This window comes from Coregonus lavaretus, assembly GCF_964263955.1.
Source record: "Coregonus lavaretus genome assembly, contig: SUPER_35_unloc_5, whole genome shotgun sequence".
NCBI classification, from domain to species: domain Eukaryota; kingdom Metazoa; phylum Chordata; class Actinopteri; order Salmoniformes; family Salmonidae; genus Coregonus; species Coregonus lavaretus.
In genome coordinates, this window is record NW_028167177.1 from 847,470 (window position 1) to 871,210 (window position 23,741).

General features: G+C 42.4%; 1 protein-coding gene and 1 pseudogene across 2 annotated transcripts in view; both read right to left on the reverse strand.

The window, feature by feature from the left end:
• The window catches only part of LOC311110400 (uncharacterized protein), a 65,454-nt gene that overhangs the window by 21,062 nt on the left and 20,651 nt on the right, over positions 1 to 23,741 (reverse strand). The gene's annotated exons all lie outside the window — the stretch shown is intronic.
• Positions 10,428 to 12,668, reverse strand: LOC311110401 (annotated as a pseudogene). Its single transcript has 3 exons — positions 12,247 to 12,668; positions 11,888 to 12,018; positions 10,428 to 11,703 (listed from the first exon to the last, which is right to left on the reverse strand). The product of its transcript is annotated as an uncharacterized misc_RNA (transcript).

Below are 23,741 nucleotides of genomic sequence, written 5' to 3' on the forward strand. Positions count from 1 at the left end.
TGTGAATGGTCTGTCCTCCGACAAATCAACTGTACATTTCGGTGTTCCTCAAGGTTCCGTTTTAGGACCACTATTGTTTTCACTATATATTTTACCTCTTGGGGATGTTATTCGAAAACATAATGTTAACTTTCACTGCTATGCGGATGACACACAGCTGTACATTTCAATGAAACATGGTGAAGCCCCAAAATTGCCCTCGCTAGAAGCCTGTGTTTCAGACATAAGGAAGTGGATGGCTGAAAACTTTCTACTTTTAAACTCGGACAAAACAGAGATGCTTGTTCTAGGTCCCAAGAAACAAAGAGATCTTCTGTTAAATCTGACAATTCATCTTGATGGTTGTAAAGTCGTCTCAAATAAAACTGTGAAGGACCTCGGCGTTACTCTTGACCCTGATCTCTCTTTTGACGAACATATCAAGACTGTTTCAAGGACAGCTTTTTTCCATCTACGTAACATTGCAAAAATCAGAAATTTTCTGTCCAAAAATGATGCAGAAAAATTAATCCATGCATTTGTTACTTCTAGGTTAGACTACTGCAATGCTCTACTTTCCGGCTACCCGGATAAAGCACTAAATAAACTTCAGTTAGTGCTAAATACGGCTGCTAGAATCCTGACTAGAACCAAGAAATTTGATCATATTACTCCAGTGCTAGCTTCCCTACACTGGCTTCCTGTTAAGGCAAGGGCTGATTTCAAGGTTTTACTGTTAACCTATAAAGCGTTACATGGGCTTGCTCCTACCTATCTTTCCGAGTTGGTCCTGCCGTACATACCAATACGTACGCTACGGTCACAAGACGCAGGCCTCCTAATTGTCCCTAGAATTTCTAAGCAAACAGCGGGAGGCAGGGCTTTCTCCTATAGATCTCCATTTTTATGGAACAGTTTGCCTACCCATGTGAGAGACGCAGACTCGGTCTCAACCTTTAAGTCTTTACTGAAGACTTATCTCTTCAGTAGGTCTTATGATTGAGTGTAGTCTGGCCCAGGAGTGTGAAGGTGAACGGAAAGGCTCTGGAGCAACGAACAGCCCTTGCTGTCTCTGCCAGGCCGGTTCCCCTCTCTCCACTGGGGTTCTCTGCCTCTAACCCTGTTACAGGGGCTGAGTCACTGGCTTGCTGGTGCTCTTTCATGCCGTCCCTAGGAGGGGTGCGTCACTTGAGTGGGTTGAGTTACTGACGTGATCTTCCTGTCTGGGTTGGCGCCCCCCCTTGGTTTGTGCTGTGGTGGAGACCTCTGTGGGCTATACTCGGCCTTGTCTCAGGATTGTAAGTTGGTGGTTGAGGATATCCCTCTAGTGGTGCGGGGGCTGTGCTTTGGCAGAGTGGGTGGGGTTATATCCTTCCTGTTTGGCCCTGTCCGGGGGTTTCTTCGGATGGGGCCACAGTGTCTCCGGACCGCTCCTGTCTCAGCCTCCAGTATTTATGCTGCAGTAGTTTATGTGTCGGGGGGCTGGGGTTAGTTGGTTATACCTGGAGTACTTCTCCTGTCTTATCCAGTGTCCTGTGTGAATTTAAGTATGCTCTCTCTAATTCTCTCGTTCTCTCTTTCTCTCTGAGAACCTGAGCCCTAGGACCATACGTCAGGACTACCGGGCATGCTGACACCTTGCTGTCCCCAGTCCGCCTGGCCTTGCTGCTATTCCAGTTTCAACTGTTCTGCCTGCGGTTACGAAACCCCTACCTGTCCCAAACCTGCTGTTTTCAACTCTTAATGATCGGCTATGAAAAGCCAACTGAAAGACCTGAGCCCTAGGACCATACGTCGGGACTACCGGCCGTGGTGACTCCTTGCTGTCCCCAGTCCGCCTGGCCTTGCTGCTATTCCAGTTTCAACTGTTCTGCCTGCGGTTATGGAACCCCTACCTGTCCCAGACCTGCTGTTTTCAACTCTTAATGATCGGCTATGAAAAGCCAACTGAGATTTATTCCTGATTATTATTTGACCATGCTTGTCACTTATGAACATTTTTGAACATCTTAGCATGGTTCTGTTATAATCTCCACGCGGCACAGCCAGAAGAGGACTGGCCCCCCCTCATAGCCTGGTTCCTCTCTAGGTTTCTTCCTAGGTTTTGGCCTTTTTAGGGAGTTTTTCCTAGCCACCGTGCTTCTACACCTGCATTACTAGCTGTTTGGGGTTTTAGGCTGGGTTTCTGTACAGCACTTCGAGATATCAGCTGATGTACGAAGGGCTATATCAAATAAAATTGATTGATTGACAGTTGACCGGGGCAGCTCTAGCAGGGCAGAAATTTGACGAACTGACTTGTTGGAAAGGTGGCATCCTATGATGGTGCTACGTTGAAAGTCACTGAGCTCTTCAGTAAGGCCATTCTACTGCCAATGTTTGTCTATGGAGATTGCATGGCGGTGTCCTCGATTTTATACACCAGTCGGCAACGGGTGTGGCTGAAATAGCTGAATCCACTAATTTGAAGGGGTGTCCACATACTTTTGGTGAGAGGTGTGTGTGTGTGTATACAGTGGGGGAGAAAAGTATTTAGTCAGCCACCAATTGTGCAAGTTCTCCCACTTAAAAAGATGAGAGAGGCCTGTAATTTTCATCATAGGTACACGTCAACTATGACAGACAAATTGAGGAAAAAAAATCCAGAAAATCACATTATAGGATTTTTAATTAATTTATTTGCAAATTATGGTGGAAAATAAGTATTTGGTCACCTACAAACAAGCAAGATTTCTGGCTCTCACAGACCTGTAACTTCTTCTTTAAGAGGCTCCTCTGTCCTCCACTCGTTACCTGTATTAATGGCACCTGTTTGAACTATCAGTATAAAAGACACCTGTCCACAACCTCAAACAGTCACACTCCAAACTCCACTATGGCCAAGACCAAAGAGCTGTCAAAGGACACCAGAAACAAAATTGTAGACCTGCACCAGGCTGGGAAGACTGAATCTGCAATAGGTAAGCAGCTTGGTTTGAAGAAATCAATTGTGGGAGCAATTCTTAGGAAATGGAAGACATACAAGACCACTGATAATCTCCCTCGATCTGGGGCTCCACGCAAGATCTCACCCCGTGGGGTCAAAATGATCACAAGAACGGTGAGCAAAAATCCCAGAACCACACGGGGGGACCTAGTGAATGACCTGCAGAGAGCTGGGACCAAAGTAACAAAGCCTACCATCAGTAACACACTACGCCGCCAGGGACTCAAATCCTGCAGTGCCAGACGTGTCCCCCTGCTTAAGCCAGTACATGTCCAGGCCCGTCTGAAGTTTGCTAGAGTGCATTTGGATGATCCAGAAGAGGATTGGGAGAATGTCATATGGTCAGATGAAACCAAAATATAACTTTTTGGTAAAAACTCAACTCGTCGTGTTTGGAGGACAAAGAATGCTGAGTTGCATCAAAAGAACACCATACCTACTGTGAAGCATGGGGGTGGAAACATCATGCTTTGGGGCTGTTTTTCTGCAAAGGGACCAGGACGACTGATCCGTGTAAAGGAAAGAATGAATGGGGCCATGTATCGTGAGATTTTGAGTGAAAACCTCCTTCCATCAGCAAGGGCATTGAAGATGAAACGTGGCTGGGTCTTTCAGCATGACAATGATCCCAAACACACCGCCCGGGCAACGAAGGAGTGTCTTCGTAAGAAGCATTTCAAGGTCCTGGAGTGGCCTAGCCAGTCTCCAGATCTCAACCCCATAGAAAATCTTTGGAGGGAGTTGAAAGTCCGTGTTGCCCAGCGACAGCCCCAAAACATCACTGCTCTAGAGGAGATCTGCATGGAGGAATGGGCCAAAATACCAGCAACAGTGTGTGAAAACCTTGTGAAGACTTACAGAAAACGTTTGACCTGTGTCATTGCCAACAAAGGGTATATAACAAAGTATTGAGAAACTTTTGTTATTGACCAAATACTTATTTTCCACCATAATTTGCAAATAAATTCATAAAAAAATCCTACAATGTGATTTTCGGAAAAAAAAATGCTCATTTTGTCTGTCATAGTTGACGTGTACCTATGATGAAAATTACAGGCCTCTCATCTTTTTAAGTGGGAGAACTTGCACAATTGGTGGCTGACTAAATACTTTTTTCCCCCACTGTATGTATATGTTTTTTTTGCAGAAAAAACCCTGTCATCAGACAAACCCGACTAAACTATATATGACGTGTACAGTAGGTGATTGTTAGTATGTGTGTATGTGTAGGTATATTTAGTAAGTGTGTATGCAGAATAGGGTGAGATCAGGTGTGATGTATATTAAAGGGAGCCTCAATCAAAGTCTTAAGTCTTAAAATGAAAAGTCCCATTTTGTGTTTATTAAACATAAACAAGTTTAAATACACCATATGAAAAGCACACACGTCTCAACAAAAAATCTGCATAAACTTCAAACTGCATTTTCTCATTAAAAGTGTCTTGTGGTCCTCTGTAGCTCAGCTGGTAGAGCACGGTGCTTGTAACGCCAAGGTAGTGGGTTCGATCCCCGGGACCACCCATACATAAAAATGTATGCACACATGACTGTAAGTCGCTTTGGATAAAAGCATCTGCTAAATGGCATATTATTATTATTATTATTGTGGAAAAAATTAAGTAGTTGAATGGAAGTAATGAAATAGGCATTTTCTGAACATCATATACAGTGCCTTCAGAAAGTATTTAATACCCCTTGACTTATTCCACATTTTTTTGTTCTATTGCCTGTATTCAAAATGGATTAAATATATCTTTTTTCGACACACAAAGGGTTAGAGAGGCTGGTTGGGATTTGGATGGTGTAGTGTGGGGAGGAAAGGGGAGGGAAGTAGTGTCTAGGGCTCACACTCCAGTACAGTAAGTGGCAGTGTATGCACCTTAAAAGTTGGACGTGATCCACCAACCCAATCTCAATGAAGAAGAAGTGTATGTCAGAGCATAAACTATAGCATGAAGTCCAACGAACTGTCCGTAGAGCTCAGAGTTAGAACTGCGATGAGGCATATATCTGGGGAAGGGTATAAAACAATTTCTAGAGTGTTGAAAGTTTCCAAGAGCATAGTGGTCTCCATCATTGGGAAAATGAAAAAATATGGAACTACCCAGACTCTGCCTAGAGCTGGCTGTCCGACCAAACTGGCAAGAAGCACCTTGGTCAGGGAGGTGACCAAGAATCCAATGACCACTTTGACAGAACTACACTACTCAAAAAAATAAAGGGAACACTTAAACAACATAATGTAACTCCAAGTCAATCACACTTCTGTGAAATCAAACTGTCCACTTAGGAAGCAACACTGATTGACAATACATTTCACATGCTGTTGTGCAAATAGAATAGACAACAGGTGGAAATTATAGGCAATTAGCAAGTCACCCCCAATAAAGGACTGGTTTTGCAGGTGGTGACCACAGACCACTTCTTAGTTCCTATGCTTCCTGGCTGATGATTTGGTCACTTGAATGCTGGCGGTGCTTTCACTCTAGTGGTAGCATGAGACGGAGTCTACAACCCACACAAGTGGCTCAGGTAGTGCAGCTCATCCAGGATGGCACATCAATGCGAGCTGTGGCAAGAAGGTTTGCTGTGTCTGTCAGCGTAGTGTCCAGAGCATGGAGGCACTACCAGGAGACAGGCCAGTACATCAGGAGACGTGGAGGAGGCTGTAGGAGGGCAACAACCCAGCAGCAGGACTGCTACCGCCGCCTTTGTGCAAGGAGGAGCAGGAGGAGCACTGCCAGAGCCCTGCAAAATTACCTCCAGCAGGCCACAAATGTGCATGTGTCTGCTCAAACGGTCAGAAACAGACTCCATGAGGGTGGTATGAGGGCCCGACGTCCACAGGTGGGGGTTGTGCTTACAGCCCAACACCGTGCAGGACGTTTGGCATTTGCCAGAGAACACCAAGATTGGCAAATTCGCCACTGGCGCCCTGTGCTCTTCACAGATGAAAGCAGGTTCACACTGAGCACATGTGACAGACGTGACAGAGTCTGGAGACGCCGTGGAGAACGTTCTGCTGCCTGCAACATCCTCCAGCATGACCGGTTTGGCGGTGGGTCAGTCATGGTGTGGGGTGGCATTTCTTTGGGGGGCCGCATAGCCCTCCATGTGCTCGCCAGAGGTAGCCTGACTGCCATTAGGTACCGAGATGAGATCCTCAGACCCCTTGTGAGACCATATGCTGGTGCGGTTGGCCCTGGGTTCCTCCTAATGCAAGACAATACTAGACCTCATGTGGCTGGAGTGTGTCAGCAGTTCCTGCAAGAGGAAGGCATTGATGCTATGGACCGCCCGTTCCCCAGACCTGAATCCAATTGAGCACATCTGAGACATCATGTCTCGCTCCATCCACCAACACCACGTTGCACCACAGACTGTCCAGGAGTTGGTGTATGCTTTAGTCCAGGTCTGGGAGGAGATCCCTCAGGAGACCATCCGCCACCTCATCAGGAGCATGCCCAGGCGTTGTAGGGAGGTCATACAGGCACGTGGAGGCCACACACACTACGGAGCCTCATTTTGACTTGTTTTAAGGACATTACATCAAAGCTGGATCAGCCTGTAGTGTGGTTTTCCACTTTAATTTTGAGGGTGACTCCAAATCCAGACCTCCATGGGTTGATAAATTTGATTTCCATTGATAATTTTTGTGTGATTTTGTTGTCAGCACATTCAACTATGTAAAGAAAAAAGTATTTAATAAGATTATTTCATTCATTCAGATCTAGGATGTGTTATTTTAGTGTTCCCTTTATTTTTTTGAGCAGTGTACATAGTTCCTTGGCTGAGATGGAAGAACCTGCCAGAAGGACAACAATCTCTACAGCACTTAACCAATATTGGCTTTATGGGAGAGTGGCCAGACGGAAGCCACGCCTGAGAACAAGGCACATGACAGACAGCAAGCCTGGAGTTTGCAAAAAGGCACGTGAAAGACTCCGACCATAAGGAAAAAGATTCTGTGGTCTGATGAGACAAACATTTTACTATTTTGCCTGAATGCAAAGCGCTATGTCTGGAGAAAACCATACCTACTGTGAAGCATTGTGGTGGTAGCATCATGCTATAGGGATGCTTTTTAGTGGCAGGGACTGGGAGACAGGTAAGGACAGAGGCAACAATGAATGGAGCCAACAAAGGCAAATCCTTGATGTGAACCTGCTTCAGAGAGAAAACAACCTTAGACTGGGGCAAAGATGTATGTTCCAACAGGACAGTGACCCCAAGCATACAGCCAAACCAACTCTGGAATGGCTTCAGAACAAGAATGTGAAAGTTCTTGAGTGGCCCAGCCAAAGCCCAGACTTGAATCCCATTGAAAATCTGTGGAAAGACCAAGATTGCTGTTCACCGCCGCTTCCCATCTAACTTAACAGAGCGTGAGAAGGAAATGTGCAAAGCTGATAGACATACCCAAGACAACTCAAATCTGTAATTGCCACCAAGGTTGCTTCTACAAAGTATTGACTTAGGGGTGTGAATACTTATGTAAATTCGATATTTCCGTATTTCATTTTCAATCAATTTGAAAAAATGTCAAAAATATGTTTTCACTTTGTCATTATGGGGTATTGTGTGTAGGTGGGTGAGAAAAAAATATGTTTAATCCATTTTGAATTCAGGCTGTAAACACAACAAACTGTGGAATAAATCAAGGGGTATGAATACTTTCTGAAGGCACTGTAGCCTACACAGTACACACTATTTAAGACTTTTTAAGCTTCATATGCCTTATACACTGAGTATACAAAACATTAAGAACATCTGCTCTTTCCATGACAGACTGGCCAGGTGAAAGCTAGGATCCCTTATAGATGTCACCTGTTAAATCCACTTCAATCAGTGTAGATGAAGGAGAGGAGACAGGTTAAATAAGTATTTTTAAGCCTTTAGACAATTGAGACATGGATTGTATATGTGTGCCATTCAGATGGTGAATGGGCAAAAGATTCAAGTGTCGTGCCAGGCGCACCGGTTTGTGTCAAGAACTGCAAAGCTGCTGGGTTTTCCACGCTCAACAGTTTGCTGTGTATCAAGAGTGGTCCACCAACCAAAAGACGTCCAGCCAACTTGACACAACTGTGTGAAGCATTGGAGTCAACATGGGTCAGCATCCCTGTGGAATACTCAGTGTATATCACACAATGCCTGGATGCAATATTCTACCCAGGAATTATTCAACTCTGAAATCTGTTACTCTCGTTATTTCAAATGCATCTTTGGATCTTTTCTGCTCATAACAATGAAAATCAATATTTGTCTTTAATGCAGGGTTTGATCTAAATGTCAAACTATCGAGTGGAATGGTTACTTTCTTTAACCTTTTTCATGTGGAGTAACAATTTCCAATGTATCTTACCATTTCTACCGGTCTGCGTGCAAGTTATGATTTTCATATGCACATTTTCGTGGAAAAGTTTAATTTCAAATATAGTAACATCTTAAAATCATTGTCATGTGGTTAATCTAAATTCTATCTAAATTGAAATTAAAATGATACAAATCTAAAAGTTAAAATGAATCTAATGCAAGAGCGCCTGCCTCTGGCAAATGGACACATTGTATGATACATGTGGGCCATTGACAGCTAAAGAACTTAGCGCGGAATGCAGAGATAGGCCTATATACCAATGCAAGTAACTTCTAATGATAACTAGTTAAAAATAGCCTACATAAAGCCAACAAATAAAAACATTGCAGGTAGAATATATCCTGATAAAAATAAGTATCCTATAAATCACATTGGCTACGGATAGCAGTTTGTTCATGTTCTTTCAATCGCATTAATCTCTCTACTCCGCCTGTCTGCAATGATCTTGAAACATTGTATCAACTATCAACTGGGTCCGGCCCGATGCTCCAGCTTGCAAACTTGCAGCATTGTATCAACTATTCTGGGCCCTCAGAGTTTCTCGCGCCAGTGAGTTCCGGAGAGAGCCAGCTGTATTTGCGAAAGGGATAAGAAGTAATCAGTTATTTGATGACATTGTCACTGGATCAGAGCATGACATTTTTCACTTTCACGCATATGCTCGGTGGTTATCGAAAGGGAGAGCGCTGGAAAGACTTTTCAAATACATTAGCTAGGTTTCCATCCAATTGGTGACAGATTTTCATTTGAATATTCTAAAATCTGCATAAAAACAATATGCAAATTTTTCCACCAGAGGGGAGTTACCAGTTTCCAGTTTTAATATCACGTGCACAAGTACAGTTAAATGCCTCTTGTTGCAGATAAATGCTGTGTGTGATGAGGTAGTGCACATAAAAAATACTTTTGCGGTTAAATTCCCATGTGCCGATAAATTGGTTTCCATCGCATTTTCAACTCTACTAATTGTTTTGTCGTTAACAATGTTGCGTTATATAGCGAATGTGCCCACTCTGGTCTTGGCATGTGCGCTCTAGCCAACAACTCGCAGATACAGTGCGGGTGTATAATCTACGTGATAAGATTATTATGGACAAAAGAGCAAGATTATTTGTATCTGTTAAACGGCAGCCAAGCATTGATCATTATATCACCAGAATAAGACCCTCAATATTTATTGAAAAGGAGCTTCAAGCTCATCACCGTGAACTTTCACCACCCTGTGAAGTTCATCATAACTTATTTAATCTGTAGCCTAATAAACTGCATGCTTTCCCGAGTCGTAGTGGGAGGACCACACAACATATCATTGCGTGACTCCAAGTTTACTTCAATATGATGATTATTATATCAATAGTTGCGCATAAAACCGTTTCCACTGCCATTTCTCTCATTATTAATTTTACTGACACAAAGATCCCACCTTGTTTAGCGTATTTGGTTTTGTCGACATTTGGAAAGTCTACCGACAAAATTGCTATTTCCATCAGGCCTGTGGTGAAAATATTGATCCGTCATAATAATAATAATAATAATAATAATATGCCATTTAGCAGACGCTTTTATCCAAAGCGACTTACAGTCATGTGTGCATACATTTTTACGTATGGGTGGTCCCGGGGATCGAACCCACTACCCTGGCGTTACAAGCGCCATGCTCTACCAATTGAGCTACAGAGGACCATGTACTTTACTCACATAAAAAGGTTGGATGGTTATTGAGGAACTACTGTCATTCTCAATGGATGTAAAAACAGACTTTGTTTAGGCTACTTGCTGTTTGAGGTGAAACATTTTTTTTTGTTGAGAAGCTCCACAGCTCAGTAGTGGTGGTGAGTTAAGACAATCAGAAATAGTATCAGACATCCCCAAATCGGCACATTTATACATTTTGCGCAGGCCAGGTAGCCTAGGCCTACTTCTACGTGTAATCAGGTGAGCGTCCTTACTCAACATTGACAGAAGTGCTCCAAACAAAACACAATTAATAAATAGCCATTAGTGGAAAACCAATGCAATTTCACTGATTTCCTCCATTTTATCAAATTGCTTGGCGTGCCTTACCTTGCCAATGCCTGGTCTATGTTATAGAGTGGAATGTTTTTTCTGCTGGTGTATCCTGAGGTAGCTCCTCTCTGAGAACCTCTTGCGTACAAACAAACTGCCTTTCTCCATTGTGGACCTTCAGATGCATCTTCAGCTGGTGCTGGTGGGAAAAGCTCTTCTCACACTGGGGGCAGCTGTAGGATTTCTCCCCTGTGTGGACCCTCTGGTGCCTCTTCAGGCTGGATGAGTGGGAGAAGCGCATGTGACACTGGGTACAGCTGAAGGGTTTCACCCCTGTGTGGACCCTCTGGTGCCTCTTCAGGTTGCAAGCCTGGGCGAAGCGCATGTGACACTGGGTACAGCTATAGGGTTTCACCCCTGTGTGGACCCTCTGGTGGATCTCCACCTTCTGGGGGCAGCTGAAGCCTTTGTTACAGAACATACAGAGGAACCGTTTCTCTTTACTACTTCCTGATGTGGCTCCCCGTCCCTGAGCCTGGGCTCTAGCCCGGTCGTTTGAGTTCAATACTTGATTGAAAAGGATGCAGCCTTGTGAATCGGAAGGCCCCATCGACGTGGACACTGCGTCGCGATCCCTGAGTGTGTGTAAAGGGGAGTGGGTCGCGATATTTGGATTTGTCTCTAAGCTTTCCCTGTAATCTAAGAAATCTCTGCCTTGTGAGTGTCCTTCTCCTAAGTGAGTCTCGTCTACATTCCATGTCTGAGGAGCATCGCCATCCACTTTCACAGTCACCTCATCTATGACTATAACCTCCCCTTTCTTAGCTAGGTAACCTTCAGAGTATACACTACTACTGTACCGGTTCCAGTCCCCTCTAGATAGATCAGTCTGTGTCTCTAAACCCAAAGGCATGTTGCCAGGGTCCTTCTCTGTAGTGTAAGAACAAGACGGATCATTGCCAGTTTCTAAAGCATCACCTGAGTCCCGATTGGAATGAACCGTCCTCGGGCTTAGGTTACCGTAAAGTAAATACTCTGATCCGGGAGCAGGACAGCCCAGTGGCCCCAGCTCCAGTCTCTCTGGGTCTGGCCTGTGGTCAGATCCTGTGTGTAAGAGCCTTTGTGTTTCTGTGACTGTCTCTGACTTGAGGACGGCATCCGGCTTTCCACTGACCTCCGTGATGCTGCATCGGGTCCTGGACTGGAGCGTGGCACCAGTGGCGAGGTCTTCCATGGATACAGGGGGCACCACTCCAGCCGCTGCTCCAGTCTGGATGTCTGTGCTGAGTCGTGGGTCCTCTACTTCAGTCTTCTCCTGCTTGACTCCAGGACCTGCAGCCTCTGCATCTGCAGACTGACATAAGAAGAGGGGACATTATTACCGGAACATGAGTTGAATTGGATAACAATGTTGTAGGGAAGTCTCACAATCTCCCCTATGGCAGATAATGTAAGCAAATAAATAGGTGAGGAGAGTCTTTCTGAAATAAACAGGCCACATTTCATATGTAGTTTTGATGTAATACTATTACACTTGCCTCTATCACGATAACATGCTGGGTTGAGGTTCCACTCCCCTCATCAACAGTGATTGGTTGGTCATCTCTCCATGTATTGTGTCCCGCTAGCTTCACAAGGCTCAAGTGGCCTCCAGTGAGATGTCCTTCACCTGAGAGAGTGATTGGGGGAAAAGAGGTGGTTAGGTTTGGTACTGTCAATGCTCAACGGTATATTGTACACTATTTACAGTATAGGAAATGCAGTAAATCAAGAAATTGGTTAGAATATAATGCGTCTTAGTAATCAGGTGAATTATTGCATACTATAGAAAAACTGACTGAGACCGAATTATGGGTAACACATCTGAACACATGTGCAGAGGGGAACGGAAATGTACCTCTTGCCATTCCTCTGTATCGGTCGAGGATCTTGACAGTACTGGGCCGACTGGCGAGGACGCGCTCCCGTGCCACCTTCAGTTCCAGTAGCTGTAGTTTCCTCCGCAATGCCCTGTTTTCTTTCTGGCTTTGAGTTATTTCCAAACGAAACACTGCATAGTCGTCGTCTACGAGTTTACAGATCTCTGCCACGGCCGCATTCGCTAGCACCTCCATGATGGAGGCTATTTGAGTGTGAAAAACCATACAGTTAGCCATTGTTAGCTTTACCTAAATAACATCTATCAACAAAGTCCTGTCTCCAACGCGAATTAAAGTGTACATGGGGTAAGTAAGTGATGCTGTGCAGTTAAATTAGTCATATTTTGAGTTCCATGGTGTTAATGAATGTCTAAATAAAAAGGCTAACGGGAAAATTGGTCTTCTTGGTCATTATTTACTTCCGTTTACACTGAAGAGAAAGGATGTTATTGGTAGGCGTCATTGTTGGGTGTGGCTAAATGAAACGGTATGCGCGCTGCGCGCTGTTCTTTGAAGTACGGTACTGCTTTTACGTTACACATCAAACCTATTCATGATCAGTATCTTGAAGTGGTCGTTACTAACTCCCACAGTCATAATTATGGCAAAATCCCGCCTATTTAAAAAAAAAAATGTATAATTTTTTTTTATCTTCTTAAAGGAAAGGTTCACCCATTTCGAATGTTATATTGTTTTTGTGCATCTCTGAGTGATGTTCTAGCGATTCGCTGGGCCATTTCATGTTTTCGTGTGCATCTGAGTTATTGGCGTTCAAGCAGGCAGAAATCCGGACGGTATGAAGTAGCACCGTGTTAAAATATCTCTCAATACACTGGAAGTTAATATGAATACGACTTTTAGATCGCGAAAACGTCTATCATATGTCAGATTTCAATACTGGGAGGATGTTTTCCCTCGAATGAGCAATTGATCATATTTTTGCGATATTCCTACCTCGAGAAATTTGTAATTTAATAGAGGGTCTATCACATTTTTCCTATTTGTCTGCCTCTGTAGTCCAGGGTGCATTGCATGGTGCAGTTGCCAGAGACATTATAGAAAGGAGATCGGAATCCAATGAATGAATGAACGTATAACGCCCCACCCAGCAGACAGAATGTACCGCATGGCCCATTGACATAGCATAGGGAACGTTTCCCATCTCCTCATAAGTATGTCTGCTATTGCGAATGTTAGACTCCACTCTGTGAGGCACATCGATCTGCAGGTTGAACATGGTGAGATTGTAGACTCGTAAATTGATAGTGCAATTTGTTTAGGCGATTTTACAGCTATCTAGCTACTTTACATATTGATATTGTCTTCGGTATTATTGTGTGTAGTCCTATATTTTCTAGCTAGCTAGCCAGCCAGCCACATATAAAGAGCGTTGCATTGTGGATTTTGTAGTCGATTTGAGCTGCAACAGATTTCCACAACGACTTTCCATGTTGCTACTGTAGTGTCTTAGAGTCTATAATATGCTGACCGTTGCAGAAAGTGTGATAGGGGAAACTTGGCCCTAAGATTTTGCTGATGTGGCAAAATGGTGTAATAGATGAACTCGATTCTACTCTGCGGAAAACATCTGGAAATCATTACTTATGGAAAGATGATATGGGGAGAGAGGTGAAAAAGACCAGGGATTGGGTTTTAGAATCACACCATATTACGTCATAAATTATATAAAACCATGTCTTGAACAATAGGAGTTGGAATAGCAAATTACAGATTTTGGCTGTTGCTGTCTCACAGATATCTGCAGTATCTGTCAAATTCCGATGCTGGAACTTTTGTTATAATAAACCTTTATAAACAGAGTACAGTGTCGGCGGTTTCCTTATCATTACAGCATGGACCAGCAAAGGTGTGTCTTTTAGACACTACACTACCAACCTTATTATAAAGCCAAAATGAAACATTTGTTCACAAAAAATATTGTTCTCACATACTAGTGTTATTTAACACTGTAAATTAAAGGAATTATTGGTTTTGGGTGGATCTTTCCTTTAACATTTGATTTTAAACCTAACTAACCACATGCCTATCCCTAACCTTAAATTAAGACCAAAAAGCAACTTTTTACGATATAGCCAATTTTGACTTTGTGGCTGTGGAATCTAGTGGAAACCCTTTTCAAGCTCAGAGCAGATTTGTTTAGAAAGATTATCGTAAATTACCTAAAATATTCCATTGGTGGCAAGGACAGAAACATATTAGGTGGTGGGCCAAAGCCGAAAAACCTGAAGTTGATCGATCCCCGTATATGACAGTAAAACATTCTTATGATGACGATAACATTTGTTGGTACTTTCAATTCTTGCACATTTTCTCATAAAAAGTATATTTCAACACTGTCTGCTCACACAAATTTGTCGAACTGCAAAACTTGGAACCAGTCAGAACTCCCATATATACCCCTCGTGATGAAGGTAGCCAATTGCCGGCTTCTATCTAAGATGTAAACAGCCTCCCGTGAAAACTCGAGCTGCTCCCAGTCTCCCAAAAACTGAAATATAAATATCTGTTTTTGAGTGCACTTGAAATATGCAGCATGCAATACGAATTGCCTTGATTGTATTAAACGGTAACTCAGTTGACGATTTAGCCAATTAATTGAAAGCTAACCAATGTTACAGTTTGACTAGCCTAGCCAGCTACTGTTTACATTTTTACATTTTAGTAGACGTTGCAAACGCCATGCTCTACCAACTGAGCTACACGGGACTACTGTAAATGTCAATTTGACTGCTCAGGAGGCTAGTGTTTCATTAGCTATTATCTCTGTCGGTTAATTTTTAAAAATGTAATTAAAAATGTTTTGGGATGATTATGTCTCATTTCAAATAACTAGCTGCAGGCTTAAAGAAACATTCAATCATATAGAATGGAGGTTTAAAAACTACAGCTGCATATTAGCCAACACAGCATATCCTACACATACTGTATAGCATACCTTGCAATACAATCTTCTCTAAAAACAGCTGGGCAAAATGTATACAATGTGCTCTAGAATAAGATGACCAGAGATTGATTTCTAAACCAGATGAGTCCTCAAATGTCAGCAGCTGCCCAATGCCATGGTGGGCATGCATAATGTTGGATGCATTGGAATATACCGTATGGAGAATGATAGTCTGCAGGGTTATAGGAAAAGCAGTTGGGAAATTTAATGTTTGAGTTTTCTACTAAATGTTCAGTTAATGTGAATATATTTAGGTGGTTTAAATGATTAGCCTAACTTTCCTACTAACCTTTTAAAAGTTGACACTGCCAAATTCTTGCCAATCCATATTCTACTACTAACTATGATTGAGTGTGAGGAATGTTTTCCATAATGTACATTTCATGCATATACATTCAAATAAAGAACACTATCACATTTACTGTTTCACCATTTATTAAGTACGAAGACAAATAGCAAAAGGTGTCTCAAGCAGTATTTGAAGTATCTAAATATAGTGTAACCTACCAATCAATGTGTATATATAGAGAGAAGTGCCATAGTAGGCATGATCTTACAATGTTGCAGACCAGAAATGAGAGCTTCACCATCTGTCAAAATCCTGAGCTTCTGATGGAGACTGTAGAACTGTAATCAATGCATGCTTCAGTATTCCCCCCTCTCTCTAGGAGCATTTGTGTGCCCAGGCCCCATAGGTGTATCAAAATGATCCCATCCTAGTCACCAATGTAGCCAACCGATGTAGAGCGAGTGAAGTGCCTTAGCGGAATACAATCTTAAGATCGCGTGGTCCAGCAACGAGAACTCTACCATCTACGGCAAAAGCCTGGGCTCCTGACGGGGACAATATAATTCTTATCACTGCATGTTACAATAGTAAAACATAATCTGTCACCATGTCAAACTGATTCTATATTGAATTTAGTCTTTGAGATGCTCTAACAAGCATGTGTATCTGTAATTGGTGCTCTTCAACTCTAAAATGCACAACAGGCAAATGCATATGTGGTCTCAATGTCTAATAGTGATGGCAGGGCTAGTGCAAACTGCAGTAGGATGGTTCTCCTCACAGGTGAGTGAATCAGCTGAGCCCACGCTTGGTGAATAGCACTTGGTTTATTTCTGGGAGCAGGACACATGGGAGGAGAGCTGAATAGATCATGAGAGACAACTGAGATAAGAATGAATCAAATAAATCATCACAGCAAAGGATTGTAGTTTATGAGCTAGAAATGAACATCCTGACAGTCAAAAAAAATTACAACTAGGATAAGGACAGAGGCAGGGTACTCTGCATCCTACTCCAACTTAGCTACAGATTGTACACCAGATAATGTGATATAACCAAAGATTTTTGGTATCCATTACTGGATGTTACAGGTTTGCCTATACAAAACACAGCCATAGATTCTTCAACTAACCTGGTGTTGGCGATACTCTCTTTGTTTTCGATTCTGGAAAACGGTTATCTTATAAAATGTCAGTGTCCAGTTGCAGGTGGTTCTACAAACACCAGAGAAAACTCAAAGATAGTAAATCCATGTTTTGTACCACGCGAGGAGGTTCCTCGCCATCATAGCTGCCGCACATCTAGAATTTCCCAGCATCTTTGCTGGAACTAGTCGTTTCTATGCGACGCAGCCGCGGCCACTTTCAGAAGTAGATGACAGCGCGTCACAGTGCTACCAAAATAAAGATCTACACACACATGTAAGAGGCATCTCACTCGATATCTTTTTTTAAATATAAGATAACTTTTCCAGAATCAAGAACAAAGAGAGTATCGCCAATACCAGGTTAATAATCTATGGCGGTGTTTTTTAATATAGTATAGTGATAATTTTCCACATCAGTTGACAAAACGGTTTATCACTCTGTCATACAGGCTAGGCTACTTGGCTAAAATGCTTGCTCGCTAGCCTAACTTCCATTCATGGGCAACGTTAGCCAGTTAACACTAGCCTTCTACATTTAGCTACATATTGAACTTCCATCTTCTCAGGCCAGGGGCACAACAATGTATGAATTAATGGTTGGATCAGAATCGCCGTTATAATCATTGGCCAGTATGGAGAATTAAGTAAAAGAAGAAGTCCAAATCCCTATTTCCATCCATGGCTAATTTAGGAAAGTGACAACAACACAACGAGATGCAACAATTCAAGTTTTTCTGTCAAGGACATATGCTCTCAATGGGATTTGAAAGGAGGGACGCCTAAATCCATGCTGGCTTCACTTGACACTTTTATTTGGAGCACCAGGACCATTCACAGTTGAGCTCGGCCAGTTTAGCACCAAGGCTGATTGGCAAATGTTTATTCTTTTTTTTTTTATCAAGGGAGGCCAAGTGCTCGCTGGCTTCCCTTGCCTTCAATGCTACCGGTGGCAACAATGTCATAATCGTTTAGATCAGACAGATGGCCTACACGTAGAGAGACAGAGGGGTGCTGTTTCGCTTGCTCGGCTGCTTTCTCCTGTGAGATAAATGCAGCGTCTTGCGAGTTGAAGGACATTTTTGAAACAGAGAGACGAAATATACATTTATTGAAAAAAAAAAGTACAGTATTGGTAAACAATTTTGGGAAGCCTGGCTTCCCTTGGCATCCATTAATACACACCACTGTTTGTTAGTATGAATGAAATTAGTGAGTCCTGCCTTGATGACTATTAGCTTCACAATACTTGTCCTATAGATTTTTGTAGTATTAAACTATTACTTGAATAATGATAGCTAAAGCTCCATGTCCCAGAATGACATGCTAGTGATAAAGCTATCTGCTCAGGTCTACTTGTTGGAGCTAGCTAGCTTCATTTCTAAGGTTGCTGTGCTCTAAGTAAATTTGGTAGTTATTTTACAGCTTGCATTGATGGTATCATGTTTCTATAACTAGCTAGCTAAATATACGTAATATTTTACCCCAGGACACTTCACATGATAACTATAATATTTCAGCTAAAGAATGGTTCCCAGATATCCCCGGTGTACATCTCAAGCCACACTGCTATGATTTCTCCCCATTGTGGACATTCTTATGTCTCATGAGGTTACTCAGGAAGGAGAAGCTCTTGTAACATACAGTGGGGAGAACAAGTATTTGATACACTGCCGATTTTGCAGGTTTTCCTACTTACAAAGCATGTAGAGGTCTGTAATTTTTATCATAGGTACACTTCAACTGTGAGAGACGGAATATAAAACAAAAATCCAGAAAATCACATTGTATGATTTTTAAGTAATTAATTTGCATTTTATTGCATGACATACGTATTTGATACATCAGAAAAGCAGAACTTAATATTTGGTACAGAAACCTTTGTTTGCAATTACAGAGATCATATGTTTCCTGTAGGTCTTGACCAGGTTTGCACACACTGCAGCAGGGATTTTGGCCCACTCCTCCATACAGACCTTCTCCAGATCCTTCAGGTTTTGGGGCTGTCGCTGGGCAATACGGACTTTCAGCTCCCTCCAAAGATTTTCTATTGGGTTCAGGTCTGGAGACTGGCTAGGCCACTCCAGGCCCATGAGATGCTTCTTACGGAGCCACTCCTTAGTTGCCCTGGCTGTGTGTTTCGGGTCGTTGTCATGCTGGAAGACCCAGCCACGACCCATCTTCAATGCTCTTACTGAGGGAAGGAGGTTGTTGGCCAAGATCTCGCGATACATGGCCCCATCCATCCTCCCCTCAATATGGTGCAGTCGTCCTGTCCCCGTTGCAGAAAAGCATTCCCAAAGAATGATGTTTCCACCTCCATGCTTCACGGTTGGGATGGTGTTCTTGGGGTTGTACTCATCCTTCTTCTTCCTCCAAACACGGCGAGTGGAGTTTAGACCAAAAAGCTCTACTTTTGTCTCATCAGACCACATGACCTTCTCCCATTCCTCGTCTGGATCATCCAGATGGTCATTGGCAAACTTCAGACGGGCCTGGACATGCGCTGGCTTGAGCAGGGGGACCTTGCGTGCACTGCAGGATTTTAATCCATGACGGCGTAGTGTGTTACTAATGGTTTTCTTTGAGACTGTGGTCCCAGCTCTCTTCAGGTCATTGACCAGGTCCTGCCGTGTAGTTCTGGGCTGATCCCTCACCTTCCTCATGATCATTGATACCCCACGAGGTGAGATCTTGCATGGAGCCCCAGACCGAGGGTGATTGACCGTCATCTTGAACTTCTTCCATTTTCTAATAATTGCGCCAACAGTTGTTGCCTTCTCACCAAGCTGCTTGCCTATTGTCCTGTAGCCCATCCCAGCCTTGTGCAGGTCTACAATTGTATCCCTGATGTCCTTACACAGCTCTCTGGTCTTGGCCATTGTGGAGAGGTTGGAGTCTATTTGATTGAGTGTGTGGACAGGTGTCTTTTATACAGGTAACGAGTTCAAACAGGTGCAGTTAATACAGGTAATGAGTGGAGAACAGGAGGGCTTCTTAAAGAAAAACTAACAGGTCTGTTAGAGCCGGAATTCTTACTGGTTGGTAGGTGATCAAATACTTATGTCATGCAATAAAATGCAAATTAATTACTTAAAAATCATACAATGTGATTTTCTGGATTTTTGTTCCTATGATAAAAATTAGAGACCTCTACATGCTTTGTAAGTAGGAAAACCTGCAAAATCGGCAGTGTATCAAATACTTCTTCTCCCCACTGTAAGCCCCGTTTTATACCTGGTTCTAACTTGCGTCCTTTGTCCTGATCTTGTCCACATTCTGATTGTGTCCACATTTTTAGATAGGTGTAGACATAAAACCATGCGTTCATATAATTATACTGGAGACATCAGATGATACAGGGTCCCATTAAGCGAAATAGGCAGCTATTAAAGTAAACAATCCCAGAAGTCCTTTCACTTGTAATCTTATGGTCTGGACCTGTTGCATTGACATATGGCTTGCTTTTGTACTTTCTGTCCCTGGGACATCAACTAGTCAAAATATGAAACCTGTTGTTTAACAAATCTGCTAGGGCCTACAAAAAATAGGTGCCGGTTTATCAGCACTTTTTTTCCCCACAACCCTTGTACTAAAAACATTTATTTGAATCTATTTACTTCAATTTTGGACAGTGTTCCATGGACTGGAAACAGATTATTTTTATATGAAATTACCTTTTTACTTAAATCACTGATGTTATTCAAACTATCGAATTGAGAAATAATAATTGGAAATCGTCAAGTCAGATTGACAAAAACGTATCCTATTCAATTATTTAAAACAGAACATTTTCACATATCAACATGGCTGCTTTCCCATCTTGTTTTCCCTACCCAAAACTCCAACCATTCGCCTGGCTGGCCGTTCATGTCCCACCACTCTTTCTACATTTTAGCACGTGTTTAAGAATGTTTAATTTAACCTTGCGTAATACCCTAGATGCAGTCGCACCCCTAAAAACAAAAAACATTTTCACAAGAAACTAGCTCCTTGGCATACAGTAAATACCAGAGCCCTGAAGCAAGCTTCCAGAAAACTGGAATGGCAATGGCGCTCCACCAAACTGGAAGTCTTCCTACTAGCTTGAAAGAAAGTACAGTGCAATATCGAAGAGCCCTCACTGCTGCTCGATAGTCCTATTTTTCCAACCTAATTTAAGAGAATAAGAACAATCCAAAATGTATATTTGATACTGCCGCAAAGATAACTAAAAAGCAGCATTCCCCAAGAGAGGATGCATTTAACTTCAGCAGTGATGAATTCATTAACCTCTTCGACGAAAAGATCATGATCATTAGAAAGCAAATGATGGACTCCTCTCCAAAGCTCAGCTGTCCTGAGTCTGCACAAAACTGCCAGGACCTAGGATCAATGGAGACACTCAAGTTTTTTAATCCTATATCTCTTGACACATTCATGAAAATTGTCATGGCCTCTAAACCTTCAAGCTGCATACTGGACCCTATTCCAACTAAACTACTGAAAGAGCTACTTCCTGTGCTTGGCCCTCCTATGTTGAACATAATAAATGGCTCCCTATACACTGGATGTGTACCAAACTCACTAAAAGTGGCAGTAATAAAGCCTCTCTTCAAAAAGCCATACTTTGACCCAGAAAATGTAAACTATCGGCCTATATCGAATCTCCCATTCCTCTCAAAATGTTTAGAAAAAGCTGTTTTGCAGCAACTCACTGCCTTCCTGACAACAAAAAATTATACGAAACGCTTCAGTCTGGTTTTAGACCCCATCATAGCACTGAGACTGCACTCGTGAAGGTGGTAAATGACCTTTTAATGGCGTCAGACCAAGGCTCTGCATCTGTCCTCGTGCTCCTAGACCTTTGTGCTGCTTTTGACACCACCGATCATCACATTATTTTAGAGAGATTGGAAACCTTAATTGGTCTACACGGACAAGTTCTTGCCTGGTTTAGATCTTATCTGTCGGAAAGATATCAGTTAATCTCTGTGGATGGTTTGTCCTCTGACAAATCAATTGTACGTTTCGGGGTTCCTCAAGGTTCCATTTTAGGACCACTATTGTTTTCACTATATATTTTACCTCTTGGTGATGTCATTTGGAAACACAATGTTAACTTTCATTGCTATGCAGACGACACACAGCTGTACATTTCGATGAAACATGGTGAAGCCCCAAAATTGCCTACCCTGGAAGCCTGTGTTTCAGACATAAGGAAGTGGATGGCGGCAAATGTTTTACTTTTAAACTCGGACAAAACAGAGATGCTAGTTCTAGATCCCAAGAAACAAAGAGATCTTCTGTTGGATCTGACAATTATAATAATATAATAATATGCCAAATTATGACAAATGTACTATATTACGTATTGGATCACTAAAAAATACAATTTTTACATTACCATGTAGTTTACCAATAAAATGGTCTGATGGTGATGTGGATATACTCGGAATACATATCCCAAAGGAAATAAATGATCTCACTTCAATACATTTTAATAGAAAGTTAGCAAAAATAGATAATATCTTACTACCATGGAAAGGAAAATACCTGTCAATTTGTGGAAAAATCACCCTGATTAACTCTTTAGTATTATCTGCTTATGGTCTTGCCTACGCCTAGCGAACAGTTTTTTAAATGATATGAGAAAAAAATATTCAATTTTATTTGGAACGGCAAGCCAGACAAAATTAAAAGAGCATATTTATGTAATGAATATGAATTCGGAGGACAGAAATTATTAAATATTAAAGCATTAGACCTATCACTAAAAGTTTCAGTCATACAAAAGTTATACTTAAATCCGAACTGGTTCTCAAGCAAATTAGTAAGATTGTCTCACCCAATGTTCAAGAAAGGCCTTTTTCCCTTTATTCAGATTACAACCTCTCACTTTCAGTTATTTGAAAAGGAAATAATCTCCCAAATGTCACTATTCCTAAAACAAGCCATAGAAAGTTGGTTGCAATTTCAATTTAATCCTCCAGAAACGACAGAACAAATAATGCAACAAATATTGTGGTTAAATTCAAATACAGTGAGGGAAAAAAGTATTTGATCCCCTGCTGATTTTGTACGTGTGCCCGCTGACAAAGACATGATCAGTCTATAATTTTAATGGTAGGTTTATAAGAACAGTGAGAGACAGAATAACAACAACAAAAATCCAGAAAAACGCATGTCAAAAATGTTATCAATTGATTTGCATTTTAATGAGGGAAATAAGTATTTGACACCTCTGCAAAACATGACTTAGTACTTGGTGGCAAAACCCTTGTTGGCAATCACAGAGGTCAGACGTTTCTTGTAGTTGGCCACCAGGTTTGCACACATCTCAGGAGGGATTTTGTCCCACTCCTCTTTGCAGATCTTCTCCAAGTCATTAAAGTTTCGAGGTTGACGTTTGGCAACTCGAACCTTCAGCTCCCTCCACAGATTTTCTATGGGATTAAGGTCTGGAGACTGGCTAGGCCACTCCAGGACCTTAATGTGCTTCTTCTTGAGCCACTCCTTTGTTGCCTTGGCCATGTGTTTTGGGTCATTGTCATGCTGGAATTCCCATCCACGACCCATTTTCAATGCCCTGGCTGAGGGAAATCACCCAAGATTTGACGGTACATGGTGCCGTCCACTGTCCCTTTGATGCGGTGAAGTTGTCCTGTCCCCTTAGCAGAAAAACACCCCCAAAGCATAATGTTTCCACCTCCATGTTTGACGGTGGGGATGGTGTTCTTGGGGTCATAGGCAGCATTCCTCCTCCTCCAAACACAGCGAGTTGAGTTGATGCCAAAGAGCTCGATTTTGGTCTCATCTGACCACAACACTTTCACCCAGTTCTCCTCTGAATCATTCAGATGTTCATTGGCAAACTTCAGACGGGCCTGTATATGTGCTTTTTTGAGCAGGGGGACCTTGCGGGCGCTGCAGGATTTCAGTCCTTCACGGCGTAGTGTGTTACCAATTGTTTTCTTGGTGACTATGGTCCCAGCTGCCTTGAGATCATTGACAAGATCCTCCCGTGTAGTTCTGGGCTGATTCCTCACCATTCTCATGATCATTGCAACTCCACGAGGTGAGCTCTTACATGGAG